The following is a 14,606-nucleotide window of genomic DNA, read 5'->3' as shown; positions in this document are numbered from 1 at the left end:
ATTACCAATTTGCGGCAATCATTTCAGCACGAGGAACAAATGTTTTATGGTCATATTTAATGCTTTACTTTTAGTCCATTAACTCATCAGTCAATTATACTGAGCTAAGAATAAATACGTACTATTTGGAAATGGGGGGTGTTTGATTCGTGCATGATGTTAATATAGTTTAGGAACGCAGCATTTATATTTTTCTGTTTCGCGTCTTCATTGTAATATCGGAACGTTCACTCGAACGAGGTGGAAAATTTCAAGTTACGGGATCTCAATATGCTTGTGATTATACCAATAAGGACCATTTATAAATTCTGCCACGCTATTAGGAGGAAAAGATATGACTAATTGTGACATAAATGGGAGGGGAGCACGTCATGTGCTTTGACGCAATCGGCCGTTTTACGCACAATTGCGCCATGTATATAGGAAATTCCATAGAACATTAACACTTTTGCTAGTAGCGGCATAAAAGTGCCACTACAAAATGAAGGAAAAACTAAAAGAATTTTATTCGTATTAGACCAAGGGGAAAAATAACGCGGTAATACGACAGAGAGTTAGTTAGTATTGGTTAATCTTTGCGTGACATAATTTTTGGATGTTCCACCATACCACTTTTAAAATCATTATTTCCAGTCCACTTTACATTGTCGACAACCCTCCCGACAACCGACTTTCCGGAGTTCAAGTTGTTTTCGATGAAACAATCTCGATAAACGATTAGCCAGAGTTTAAATGCCTAGAATATTTACGTATCCTACAGTCAGTAAACTATTCAAACATGCACGAAAATATAGTCTCAGTCGCATCGCTTGCTTGAAGCGAATCCTGGCTAACAACCCACCCACTACCCAATCCGTGGTACTTATGGGAGTGTCACTGAGTCGGGGCCTTCCGTTAAGTAAGTACCACATCAACACTTCCTTTCTCATCCCAAGTTACGGTAAAGATGGTCGTGGCCCGCAATGGTGGCTCTCAGGCGAATCTCTCGCTTGGATTGGATCAATTGTTATTCCCAAACAATGCTCCTCAAGTAGTCTGGCTGGAAATGAGAGTCATCAGTATGCAATCTACGAAGTATACCATGCTTACGCAACGCAACGCAACGCAATACAAGCATTGCAACTTTTTTCAGACCTATAAATATTTTATTTACCAAGGAGGATGTAATATTAAACTTTTTTTCACGAGTTGCAGTTCTTCTACACTAAAATGCAAAAAAACTATACACAGGGAAATGGCAGTCAAAAAATAATTTTGTCTTCTCAAACCTTCACAATTATATCGCACACGTGATTGGACATTAATAAATATTTCAGATTAGCAGAAAATCTTATCACACAACTTAGAAATGGATAGAGAAATAGATGTGTGTCGTGATAGTTACCACGAACACGAAGAAAGAAAGAGAAAGAGAGAGTGAGAGAGAGAGAGTGTGAGTGAGTGTGTGTGAGATTGAAGGGGGGGGGGGGGGTGAGAAATGGCAAATAGTAACTAGTTCCATGACCTTATTTTTATAGGTATATTATGCGATATATTAATTTCTTTACACACTTATTATAAATAACGCAACTATGTAGTAATTTTTGCGCCATGACCAGTATTACCTAAATCTTGCAAATGAAGCCAAATTTTCGCTAGGATTTCGGGATTCAAAAATACAGTTACTCTCGGTAATGCTACGAGAGTAATTATAGGAGAAATCTATTATCTCACTACTAAGTGGATTATTTGTACTAATAATTACTGTGTACTAATATACTCTCCAATATCTACCTAACGGTTGAACGCAATGCCCAATCGAAGGGATAAATACATGAACTCTAAACAAAATTTCACTATGAAGTAAACATTATTTTGCCTTTGAAGTAAACTTACATATTAATTCTTGAGAAATAGTTTTTTTATTGTTGAGGTAATTCACAAAATGTTTTCAGAATCGAATTCTTTGAATCACGAATTCTAAGAACTGAGTAGAATGGTAAATGACACTCGGCCTTCCGGGCCGAGATTAGGTTGGCGATGTTTAGAGTGATTGCATAACCTTTCTATATGAGAAAAGCAAACGCAATGAGGGCTTTATTGTCAAATTATTACTCTTACTATTGTCAAAGATTACTGCGCCTATTTAAAAAAAAGTGATTTTTTCGCTATTGAAATGGTTGATTCTGTAAAGCCGTGTTGTTGTATTTTTATTTAAAGTTGAGTAATCAGTAAAAGAAATGAATAGAAGAGCTGAGATGAATTAGGGAGCGTCAACACTACATAGAAGAATCTCAATAGAAGATCATTTAAATCCTTTTACATAGAGCTATTATTTTAGGGTTCCGCGCCAATGGCGTGTTAGAATTATGTAATTTCTTAATTAGAAACTTAATCATTTCTGACTAGTCTATAATCCAACGAAAGCCATTATTACTTCATTTATCACAGAATCGTTCGTTACCATGTGAGCCCTACGATCAATCAAACAATATCTGATAATTGTTAGATTCCCGCGCAATCACCACTCACTGCTCACTTCATTAATTGAAAGAAATAATAAAATAGGCTTTTAACTGTTCTTATCAGCCGTTATCTTACACGGGTCAGTTTCACGCTGAATTAATTAGTCCCATCGAGACGGCGCGGCAGTACAACTTCGACCGCGAATGCATCGAACAGTTCCGCAGCATGTTGCCGGGTTAACTTTATCACTTTTCAGGTCTACGGCAACTTTTCACGGGAGTGCTTTTCCTTTCCTCCGTTCAGCTCGTTCGAGATCGGTTGTTGGCGTAAATCAAACCGAAATACATTACCATAATAAATGTTTGAATGGAAGTGGTCTGTGTATTGAGTTTCAGCTCGCCACATTATCCATTCAGCACTGGGTTCGTATCGATAAATCAGCCACCTCCCGGTTGGTGCAGCTCCAGGTTCGTTGCTTGCTTAGATTTTTTTTGCCCCGCACCGTTCAGTTTTTTTTCACATCCATTTGCACTTATACCTACCTATGTACGTACGAACAAGCCTACCTGGCTGCCAATAATGTATAGCCAACGAGACTTACGATGAGCGGTGTGTTACAAGCCATAATCGATTGTGGAAATCTTGCGCCTATCTAAATCGATCTCTCGTTAATCTAAAAGAGTATAGGGCTGTAAACAAGCCTCTGATTGTTGAATTCGACGGACTCGGGGGTAAAGGTGGTTCGGCTACACTTCTATACTCTCCGGCCGACACGCGAGCGACGACGGTGTGAATGGGGGTACAGCTGGTAATACATACTAGACTGGTTAGGTTTGGTTTCACGGAAAGCGAAAGGGAAGCAATAAACGTCAGGGAAGTGGCAGTTAACATACATTGGGACTTTTTTAAGTTCAAGTTTATTGATGTATGCCAGACTTTTTGTGGTGTTACGCAAAGTAAAGTTTCAAACTTTTTATTATGGATGAAATTTAAGCGGTCGTATTCTACGGCAACTCATCATTTTTTAATTAATTAATGCTGATGATATCTACCTCGCAATCATAATCCATTTAGTCGGAAAAAGGAAGGTAAAATATTTCAAATTTACTAACGTTCGAATGTCGAAAATATTAACGATATTCGTCGGAAGATTTATGCACAGATAAAACCGAATGAAAATAATCACCTCATTTTTTTAACTGCTACCAATTGAACTGAACTGCATCACTACCCTGAGTGTCATTCTAGCGCCTGTATTCATTTCAGTCAGATGTTTTTTTACTGCTCCACGGAGACTACGGTGAGACAGACCGGCAAACTCGAATGGGGAAGTAAGCACAGCTGACTGAAACCGATTGCACATGCACATTCACAAGTCGATCCAATTAGACAAGCTAAGGTCATCAAGTTTGCCATTTACTAGAAGCTTGCCGATCTGGCCCGTAAGCAGTGCTCTAGAGCCGACGATGAACAACTGAACTGGAGGTGATGGATTTTTGAGTTGCCTGTTGTGACAATTGAATCATACTGATTCTAAAGGTTGGCCGTTGTGTCACGCTTCCGATGTTCCGTTATAATCAAGATATGTTATTGAGTTACAGATTACATACTTCGTTTGTTGATTGTCGCAGCTTACGATCAGCCATTTGTGCTTAAGTTACAACAAAATGTTCTTTGCAGAATGATAATCTTTTATGCATTAGATTCAGTGAATTTAAAAATCTTTAAAAGTTAAAGTTCAACACATCCTGTTATACAAAAATCAAACGGATAAAAGAACTACTGCACTTGGACCATTTTCTTCCAAACTCAAGACGAGAAGTCCATTTGAAAATTAATCATACTGGATAGTAAATTATGATTTATGAGACTTTGATTTATCTAATTTATTTCAGCCCAAGTGCAATACATCAACGACCGTTCTGCTCTGGCAAAGAAACTGCGGTGCTGCTGCTGCTACTGGCCTGTTCTACTTTTGTGCTGAGCTGCGGTACCGCAGATGTGAGCTCCATTTCAATTAATTTATGAACTGGTGGCAAACAATTCTGCATATTTGTGCGGAGCAAACCTAAAGTTTCTGAACCGCACTCGAATTAGCACACGCGAATCTACTAGATCACAAGATGTCGAGACAAGCGCCTCCACATATATAGGGAAAGCTCATGTCTCGTTTAGCAACTGGTAACTAATTTCAAAGCCAACGCCACCAACGTTGTGCCGCTGGATTAATCTTGAAATTGTCCGCGGTATGTTTTGGTGGCAAATTCGATATGTTCGGGTTGTGAGTCAACATTGTAGGGGAAGATGGGGTAAAACGCACCCCCTAAGGAAATATGATCATAACTAAGCTATAGAACATCCATTGGGAGAATTTAATTAATTTGTATTCGTATTTGTATTTAAAATTTGTGTTCATCTGACACTAAGTCTTAATGAACTAAACTAAAAATAATTTACCTAATGTAACAGCAAACGGTGACGAAATTGTGATGAATTATAATTGAGGTCAAAGTGCTCGGCAAGCTCGTTGAAGCGACGAACCATCGCTAAAATCGGACTATTAGCAGCGTAGTTGGTGTTTCGCATTTCGATGTGTAGTAATGTCCGAGGGCGAAGAACACGGGTTGGGGCGTAGAGGTTGATTTGTCCAAGGAGATCGGGAACATCATACTCAGCCAACAGAAGCTTTGATATGAAAATGGCCTGCGAAGCATGTCTACGTTCTTGCAAAGAATGTAGTCCTAATAGTCTGCAACGGTTCTCATATGGTGGCAGATTCAACGGATCAATCCAAGGCAATTGACGTAAAGCATATCCTATAAATTTGCGCTGGACAGCTTCAATCCTTTCACTCCACGTTGCATGATAAGGGCACCAGACGATGTTTGCAAATTCCAACTGCGAGCGCACCAGTGAACAATATAAAGCCTTGAAACACAGAGGATCCCGGAATTCGCTAGAAATTTTGAACATAAAACCTAGAAGTCGATTTGCTTTGTCGATGGTCGCTGACAGGTGATTGGTATAAGTTAGCCTTTCATCGAGAATAACACCTAGATATTTTACGTGGTCAACGCGTTGCAGCTGAGTTCCGGCAATGTTGTAGTTAAAATTAAGCATGTCTCTTGTACGATGAAAACTGATGACAAACATTTCGTAACACTAAGGATCAACATGTTTCTTTGACACCAATTGTAAAATGTATCAATGAGACACTGTAACTCACGGCAATCGGTTTCATTCCTTATCACAAGAAATATCTTCAAGTCATCGGCAAAAAATAGTTTCCCTCCACGCATTAGAACAAAGACCGCATCATTCACGAATAATGGAAATAGTAATGGACCTAGTGTACTACCTTGGGGAACTCCGGAATTATTACAAAAAGATTCAGACACGTTGTCACCAATTTGCACGACGCACTCGCGGTGAACAAGGTAGGATCGAAGCCAGTGGCAGAAACTCGAGGTACATCCTAGTTTATCAAGCTTTGCAAGCAGTATCTCATGGTTAACTGTGACGAAAGCGGCCTTAAGATCTGTGTAGACCGTGTCCACCTGGAGTTTCCTGGATATGTTTTCAATGCAAAACGCTGTGCAGCTAACTAAATTCGTCTCAACCGATCGACCAGGGAAGAATCCGTGCTGACAAGGGCTTATGTAATGTTTACTAGCAAAAAACAGCACCTCGTTGATAAGCGCTTCGAAGATTTTCGACTCAACTCTCAGCGAAGTGATTCCCCGGTAGTTCACGATGTTGCTTTTGTCATTTTTCTTGTGAACCGGAAACATAACTGAAAACTTCCAATCATCGGGAAATTTTTGCTGCTGAAGCGACACATTGAAAAGGTGCGTCAGTGGGATCGCTAAGATATCGGAACATTTTTTCAGAACAGCAGACGGCATAGAACTTTTTCCTGGAGCATAAGACGATTTTGTTTTCCGTATTGCAGAGAGAACCGATTGTACTGAAATAGTGAATACATCCATATCCACTGCACCAATGGGAACATCACGGGTCGCGTTTTCGAGCTCGATGGCAGATGGCACATCAGTCGTGAAGACACTTGAAAAGTAGCTGGCAAATAGGGAGCATTTTTCCGCCGTTGTAGTTGCTACTTCGCCATTGTAGACCATCCTAGACGGAAGACCCGTTTCCTTTCTCTTCGGTTTAACAAAAGCCCAGAATCCCTTCGGATTTCGTCGTAAGTTTTGTTGGATGCGGTTCACATATCCTTTATACAGCAATTTATTGTAACAGCGGTACTCGTTGCTGGCGAGTGCGAAAAAGCGCTTGAGAATAGGGCATCGACGATTTGTGTACGCACGTAGAGCTTTGGCACGGGTGCGTTTCAGATTCCGAAGCATGGCGTTAGACCATGGAGGCTTCTTGTGAGGTTGATATTCTGGCACGGATTTTTCAACACAGTCAATGAGTAATCGGTTATAGAGATCGACTGCAGCATTTACATCAACTTGATCAAGTAACACACTCCAGTCAATCAGCGATAGGGTGCGACGTAGTGCTGCTAAATCAGTTTTACGAAAATTACGACGATTCACAGTTAAATCTTCTTCATATTGTGGTGAACTAATGATGGAAATGGATATTTCTAATGCGGGATGATAGTTATCCAAAGGAACGATAACACTGGAAGCTTCACTCACACTCAGGCAAAGCATTCTCACTGACGAACACAAGGTCAAGAAAACGGGATTGATGGCTGGAAATCGTGCTTACTTGATTTAGTCCGTGAAAAGCCATCCCGTCCAGAAGCGGCTGGCAGGATTTGTTGTCGAGGATAACGGGTTAGGGTAAGCGTATCCACGTCCTGAAGAAACCCACATCAGTCCTGGTTGGTTGAAATCACCAAGAACTATTATCACATCGTTTGCATCTGCCTGAGAAGAAGCGTGTTCTATAGAGTCGAGATGGAGCTGCGTAATAGTGCAGTCAAGTAGCTTTTCAGGAGGAATGTAAACAGCTCCAATAAAGTAGCTCTTCGTCTGCGTAGTAATCTTCGTCCAAATAACTTCAATGCTTGATGAACTATCCACCCAAATTCACAGGAGGCTAGTGCGGAAGAAACACCGATTAAAACTCCCCCGCCGCGACCATGAACACTGTTATGTGCGCTTAGATCCGCGCGATAAACCGCATAAGAATCCCCGAAGAGCTGCATCGATGTAATACGATCATCAAGCCAAGTTTCCGTCAGAACATAAATATCGTAGTCGCCGTCAAGAGCAGCCAAGTACAAGTCCTCGATTTTCGTCCTTAGACCTTTGACGTTTTGGTAGTATAGCCGTAAATCGCCAGCGCCACGTGGCAATCGTGCCGACATGCCGAAGGGGCGTGATGTACCCGATGGCATGCTAGAAACCAAAAGGTTTTCAGGGAGCGGATCGTCATTTAAAGCAAAATACTCGCCTGAGAAGGGAGTTCGAAAGACCCCCTCACGACCTCCGAACGCAGGGCCGGGACGACTAAGCTGGTCGCTGGCTGGTAGCACGACTGCGTCGGAGCGCTCGGAGGCTTCCGTAGTACGGTATAACAGGCGTCCCGGTGATGGCAGCGCAGCGTGAATTTGTTTGTGCAGTCTCGGCGATGGCGGTGAAATTATTCGACGTTCAAACAACGGCAAATTGTCGGAACGAGTTGTACCCAGTGACATGCGTCCCGATGGTGGTTGAATTATTCCGTCATAGCTGATTGAACTGATGATGGTGAAGCAGGCTGATGAGTATCGACCTGAACTGGCGACTGATCTGGCTGCGGATAGAGGGATTTCCAAAAATTTCCAGCTGATACGGTGCGATTGCTCTTGAATTCGCGGAAAAGAATTCCTTCGGGCCATGTTGAAGCAGATAGGGCTCGCGCCTTGAGCTCAGGTAAGCCAACATTTTCCTCTGTAATCAAAATCATAACACTGCAAAATATTCAAAAAACATGAAAATAATTCAATTCTTCAAAATCATTAAAAATCACCTTTTGAAAAATAAGCGGGGCAAAACGCACCTGTGCGGGGACAAAATGCACCACAACAACGGGGCATAATGCACTACATCAACGGGGTAGAATGCATCGCAACAACGCACAGTGGATCCACTCCATACAAAAGCTGGACAAAACCTCAAAAGTAGTTTAAAATGTCTGAAAATATCATCTAAGGGTAATTTTGGTGCGCTGAACTCGGTTATGATTAAATTAGGACGCTAAAATGAAAATTAGACAGCCTAGGGTGGTCCTAAAAGGGTAGTCCTTATTAACAAGTTAGCCAGGGTGGTTCCAATTTATCGAAATCTGGTGAATAAAAAATGATGTAATTTTATACATTTGTTTGTAGATCTTCAGTCCAATCTGAATACCATCGTAAAAAAATCATCCCTTCATAGCTCTTTAAGAGATAATCCTCATGTACTAATTTATGAACGTATGCGTTTAGAATAGTTATAAAAGATAGCATATCTTAAGGTGTTTGAAAGAATGCCTTAAATTTTTGTTTTATTGGTTTATTTATTTATAGTTATCGCCAAAGCTATTAAAAGATGACAGGTTTATTTGATTTTAATGAAGATCTCAAATCATGCCCTATCATGCTCTATTAACAGTTTCTCACTCGATGTATAGTGCAGCTAAGCCGCTAAATACTTTTCCATTGATTTTCAATTCCAATGATGATATGAATATCTCTCTTTGTGAGTATTGACTTGGTTTTTTGTACGAAAACATCCTGAGCATACTTTGAACTGTATGTGTATGCTTTGAAATAGAGGCGTGAGCGTTTTTGCATGAAACTCTCATCAATTTGGAAGTGAATTATTGAGGGAGATTTTGAATTTGATTGTTGATTGTGATAGATTCAATAGGTAGTTTGCACTTGAAAATAAATGTTGCATTACTGGCCAATAACTAAAAATCGGATAAAAAAGAACACATCCCGCACTCACGTGTTTACCTTACAAAAGAAATAGTGTTCATGGAAAGATATGATAATAGTTGCAGTTAGTTTGCCTCGCTCGCTGGCTTGTATTTATTTAAATTTTTCTATACTGCAGATAACTGTGAAAAAGTAGAAACACGAGTCATAGTTGCAAGACGGTTAAGCCGTACTTATATTTGTATCAAGAAAATCGCCCCAAACCCTGAATTTACAACCAGCGTTCAGAAAAAGAAATCCACCGGTGAATAATACATAATGCAAAACTTCATGAAATCAAAAAATACCATGCGTCTCCATGAAAAAACTAATTTTACAAATGTCCAAATATCAACCTTCGGCGCAAGATGGCACTATGATTTTTGAAAACTAGATAAAATTCTACGTCAGTTGTACTAGATGAGATCCTTTTGCACGCTTTTACCGATAAAGAGATGACATTCTGAATGCAAATAAGTCCGTGTTCAACAACATAGTTACACTGATAATATAAATTCGTAAATATAATGAAATCGATCATGCAATGCACGAATTCATTCGTCGTTTTCTGCAACGAATTATTTTCGTGCATTGTAAATAGTAGGTTTCGTTCATTTCATGTACAAGAGTTGCCGCTTGCTGAACGAAAGCTTTCGTAAGTGTTACACATTTAATGTACACTGCACGAATGTTATCGTTGATAACGACATTATTTTTCGTGAATGAAACGAAATGTTTTGTTTATTTTAATAAACGTGTGTGTATATTACGAACGATTTCGTTGGTCGCAAGAATTCATTTCGTTTATTTTAGAAAAGTTTGCCTATTTATTAGCCTTTTGTTTTTAGTCGATCTTTTGGGATCGATGTTTGACAACATCGATTTTTTTTTAATTTAAAACAATCGATGTGGCCAAATCGATTTTATTTTGGTACGAAGAAATGGTCGCTTGATGAACGAAAGTTTTCGTAAATTTTACTTATTTAGTTTACATTGCACGAATGTAATCGTTGATAACGACATTATTTTTCATGGATGAAACGAAATGTTTCGTTTATTTAAATAAACGTTTTTGTATATTACGAACGATTTCATTGCTCACACGAATTTATTTCGTTCATCCTAGGAAAGTTTTCGTATTCATTAGCATATTATTTTTTCAATCAATGAGTTAAGATCGATGTTTAACAACAACGATTTTTTTAACTGACTAAAAGGATCGATCTGGCAAAATAGATTTTATTTCAACCTGTTCACCTCTATTGGGGAAAGATTGTGGTGTGAAGTAAAAGCCGCTTGATGAACATTGGAATGTTATCGTTGATAACGACATTATTTATCATGAATGAAACTAAATAATTCGTTGATGATAAATGTTTTTGTATAAGATAAACAATTTCGTTGGTCGCACGAATTTATTTCGTTTACCCCATCTTCCCCTATAAAGGCAAGGACCAGTTGCGCCACTATAGAATTTGATAGAATAGAGCCAAGCTGCAATGGGACATAGGGTAGTAAGCCTAGGAGAATTCATGAAAATCAATCAGCAGTACTGTAGCAACATTCTACATAAGCTGATTGATTTTTATGTAGATCTGACACACGGTATGGAAGAAAACTGCTTTTTTCGTTTTCGATTTTCGCCCATTCTCTGTCCAACCTTAACCGCATCGAAGAAAAAATCTGGTAGAAATCCCTAATTTTCCATAGCGCCGAACAATTGCTAACTAGGTATCCAGATCATGGATTTTTTTTTATTTTGATAATAGAGGTTTTAACCTTAGGGTCATTCGCCTCTTCGAGTTAGAGAAATCTTTTTTTGGAAAAATCTCAAACCTTATTTGCGAGGTTGGCAATCGAACCCAGGTGAGCTGCGTACAAGGCAATCGATTTACCAACTACCCTATGCTCGTCACATTGTCATTGCATGTTTTGTAAAATGAATAATTCTACATTATACAGGCGATCAAAACATACATAAACATCAAGCACATGAAGGAACCGCAGTTAGCAGAAAAGCTCCCAAAGTTACGCTTGCAGAGAATGACCATGCGAGGGTTACAAACTGGTTTCAAATATTGCAATGCTACGATCTTATTTTTTTGTGCAGATGAAAATTGAATCTTCAGTTTAATAACTTGAAATAATTTATAATTTACTCTTGAAATTGCATTACAATATATTTTATGTTTTAGTTTGGCCGCACTGCTGATTCTTTCCTGTCTGCTTGATGGAAAAGATTCTTTTGATTGTGATAGTGTATCAAAAACAAAACATTGTGAAATTTGTGAATCGCGTATTATAACAATAGGGCCATCCTAGAATTCAACGAGTGCTTTTATAGCAAATCTATCTATCTATCTATATTTATCTATATCTATATCTATCTATCTATATATATAAAAGTCAATGTTTGTATGTATATGATTTATGGACACCCAAACGGCTTAACCGATTGCCGTCAAAAATTTGTACATAATAAGCATTTGTACCGGAGCATGTTTGTATGCTTTAGGTTGGAAATTATCTTCCCGCCAGATGGCGCTTCGGAACAAATTGTGTTTTCCTCCTATTTCGTTGAAGGTCGCAGCAACGCGCGATGGGAATTAGCTAGTGGATTATAAATGGATTCTCCATCTAAAATAAAAGAATGCATCAGTACAATGTTTAATATATTTGTGGCTAAATAACGAGATATGACTGCTTGGATATAGTTATAATTTCGCTAAACGCACTTGCGTTCTGTTTCGTTTCTCTATGTGAATGAGGCAAATTAGCAAATATTTCAAGAAGGTAATTTTCTGTTAACCAAAAGCTGAATTCAGCTCAAAGTCTGACATTTTATTTATGAAATTAAAAAAAATCATAAAACGAATAAAATGAATCAGTATCAATCACTCGGACTGATTGATTGAATCTTACTTTTCGCTCTGTCTACGTATTCTCCCGAAAAAGCAAATGCTCGGCCTACGCCACCGAATCTTTTTCTAAAGCTCCATCAGTAACTCGCTTTTCGGCGGATTTTGACTACCCCGCAGAACGGCTAAGCCGCCAAAGGGTCATTTCCCAGGCAAACCAAAAAAAATCGAACATGCTACGAGAATATTGTTCAGTGATAATCATAGCAGGTATCACAAAAAAAAATTTCGTCGAAATTGTAAAAGTCACATTATAGTCTACCATATTGAAATCGCCATTTCTATTTTTGCCTCTCTCATATGGTCATGTTACACAATTTTCGCAGTGAGTTTGGAGGTCGCCCGACTAAATTGAAAAAAGTCTGTTCCGTCAGCCCCCAAATTTGCATGAACACAGTTTTAAGTTGCAGCTTGGAAGACAAGGAAGAGTTTGAAGTATAGTTTTCCTGAAGAAAAACTTTTTTTTTCGATTTTATGAAGTATTCTCAATGATCTGTCACGTTACAACCAGAATATGTCTGTATTTTTATTGAAGCAAGAATATCGAGACAGTAGTACACAAATCATCCTTGATCTGAGAACTGAGTATAAACGGGAAATTTCATGTTTATTTTGAAAAACATTGGTTTAGATGAACAGACGTGAATAACTTATGAAAAGTTTTTTTTATTTCGATTATAGAGGTTTTAACCTTAAGGTCATTCGCCTCTTCAGGTTAGAAAAATCCCTTATGAAAAATTTCCAACACTATGTGCAGGGTCGGGACTCGAACCCAGGTGCTCTGCATACAAGGCAATCGATTTACCAACTACGCTATGCCCACTCCCGAAGTAACACATTATGTCGAAAAAAATCTAAAACAACTTAAAAACATTTGCATTTTGAAGGACAATTTTACATGAGAATTTTGAGTTGAAAAAACATTTTGAAATACATTCTATAACTAAATTATTTAAAGAAAAAAATAAATTAAAATTAAAAATTTAAATTAAATTAAAAAAATTTTTGAAATATGTTTAATGTTTTGTTAAAAGATTATATTATTGTTATTTTCTCCACGATGCACTTATATTTTAAACTGTTTTATTTGCAATTAAATAGTACACATGTTATGTTTTTTGCCTTTGGTATTTGTGAGTAATTTATTAAAAGGGCGTATTTTCACTACTAGATATTTTCGTTGAAAAAAATCTAAATTTTTCTTAAGATCATTTTGCTTCGAAATGGTAGTTAGTATTAATATTGTATAAGAAAATTATATTTATGACTAGCAAATACTAAAAATTCGATAGCATACTTGAAGTCGTTAAAAATGCTGTCTTACTAATATCTCCTTAATACTGAAATTACAGTTTCTTCAGTTGTTATGCTTTCGTTAACAAAAAAAAAATCATTGTTTTTTTGTAACTCTATTTTCCAACTTTTTTTTGTTTCCTTTTTGAAAAATTTTACCAAAAATATTCATACAGAAAAATTAATTCCCTAGAGCTCGCTATCATATAGTTTTGCTGCCAAATGGCTATTTCCGAACAATATATTTTAAAAGTAGTGCATTCATGATCTCATATGTTCTTTTTAAATATTACTCTTGAATAAAAATTGTTTGTTTAATAATGGACAATACTTACTCTCCCATATAGATTAACCCATTCATGCCCATGTTGTTTGTGGACAACAACGTTTTTAAACAGCTATAACTTTGCTATTTGCTAACAAAAACAAGTAACGATAATAAACGTGACGATTGCCTTTCATTTGTTCAATAACAGTTCCAAGGATCAGCTCTAGAACAGAAGTTATTGCAATTAGTCTAATTGGATTTCAATGGAGCAGTGCTGCCAGGGACAGTTTACGTTGACGATGAAAAATGATTTTTTCACATATCTTCGTTATTGCTCAATATTATTGAAAACTGATAAAACTTATCAATTTAGAGTGCCTTTGGCTACGTTTTACACGTAAGTGGACTATTGTAAATATTCCAGAAATTTTATTGGAAGTGATTGTATTGAAATAATGCCTTCAGCAAATTTGTAGCTCTTACTTTTGCGAATAACTTTACTGAATACATCAAATACATATTTCGAATACTTTAAAAGTTATGGCTTGCTGTTTGTAGATTACCCTTTGTCGCCTATTTATTGTTCAATTTAGTAATAATCCATTTAAATGAGCCAAATATTGTTTCGATAAAACGAATTTCGTATTTCAATTTTCTAACTACAACCGCTAGAATAACCACCGAACAATTCCAAGTTGTCTAGATGGAACTTGATTACTTATCGGCGCAAAAATAATCATTTGCGCGAACCTTCTGACTTATA

The sequence above is a fragment of the Topomyia yanbarensis genome, chromosome 3, assembly GCF_030247195.1.
Source record: "Topomyia yanbarensis strain Yona2022 chromosome 3, ASM3024719v1, whole genome shotgun sequence".
Taxonomy (NCBI): Eukaryota; Metazoa; Arthropoda; class Insecta; order Diptera; family Culicidae; genus Topomyia; species Topomyia yanbarensis.
Note: the sequence above shows the minus strand (reverse complement) of the source record.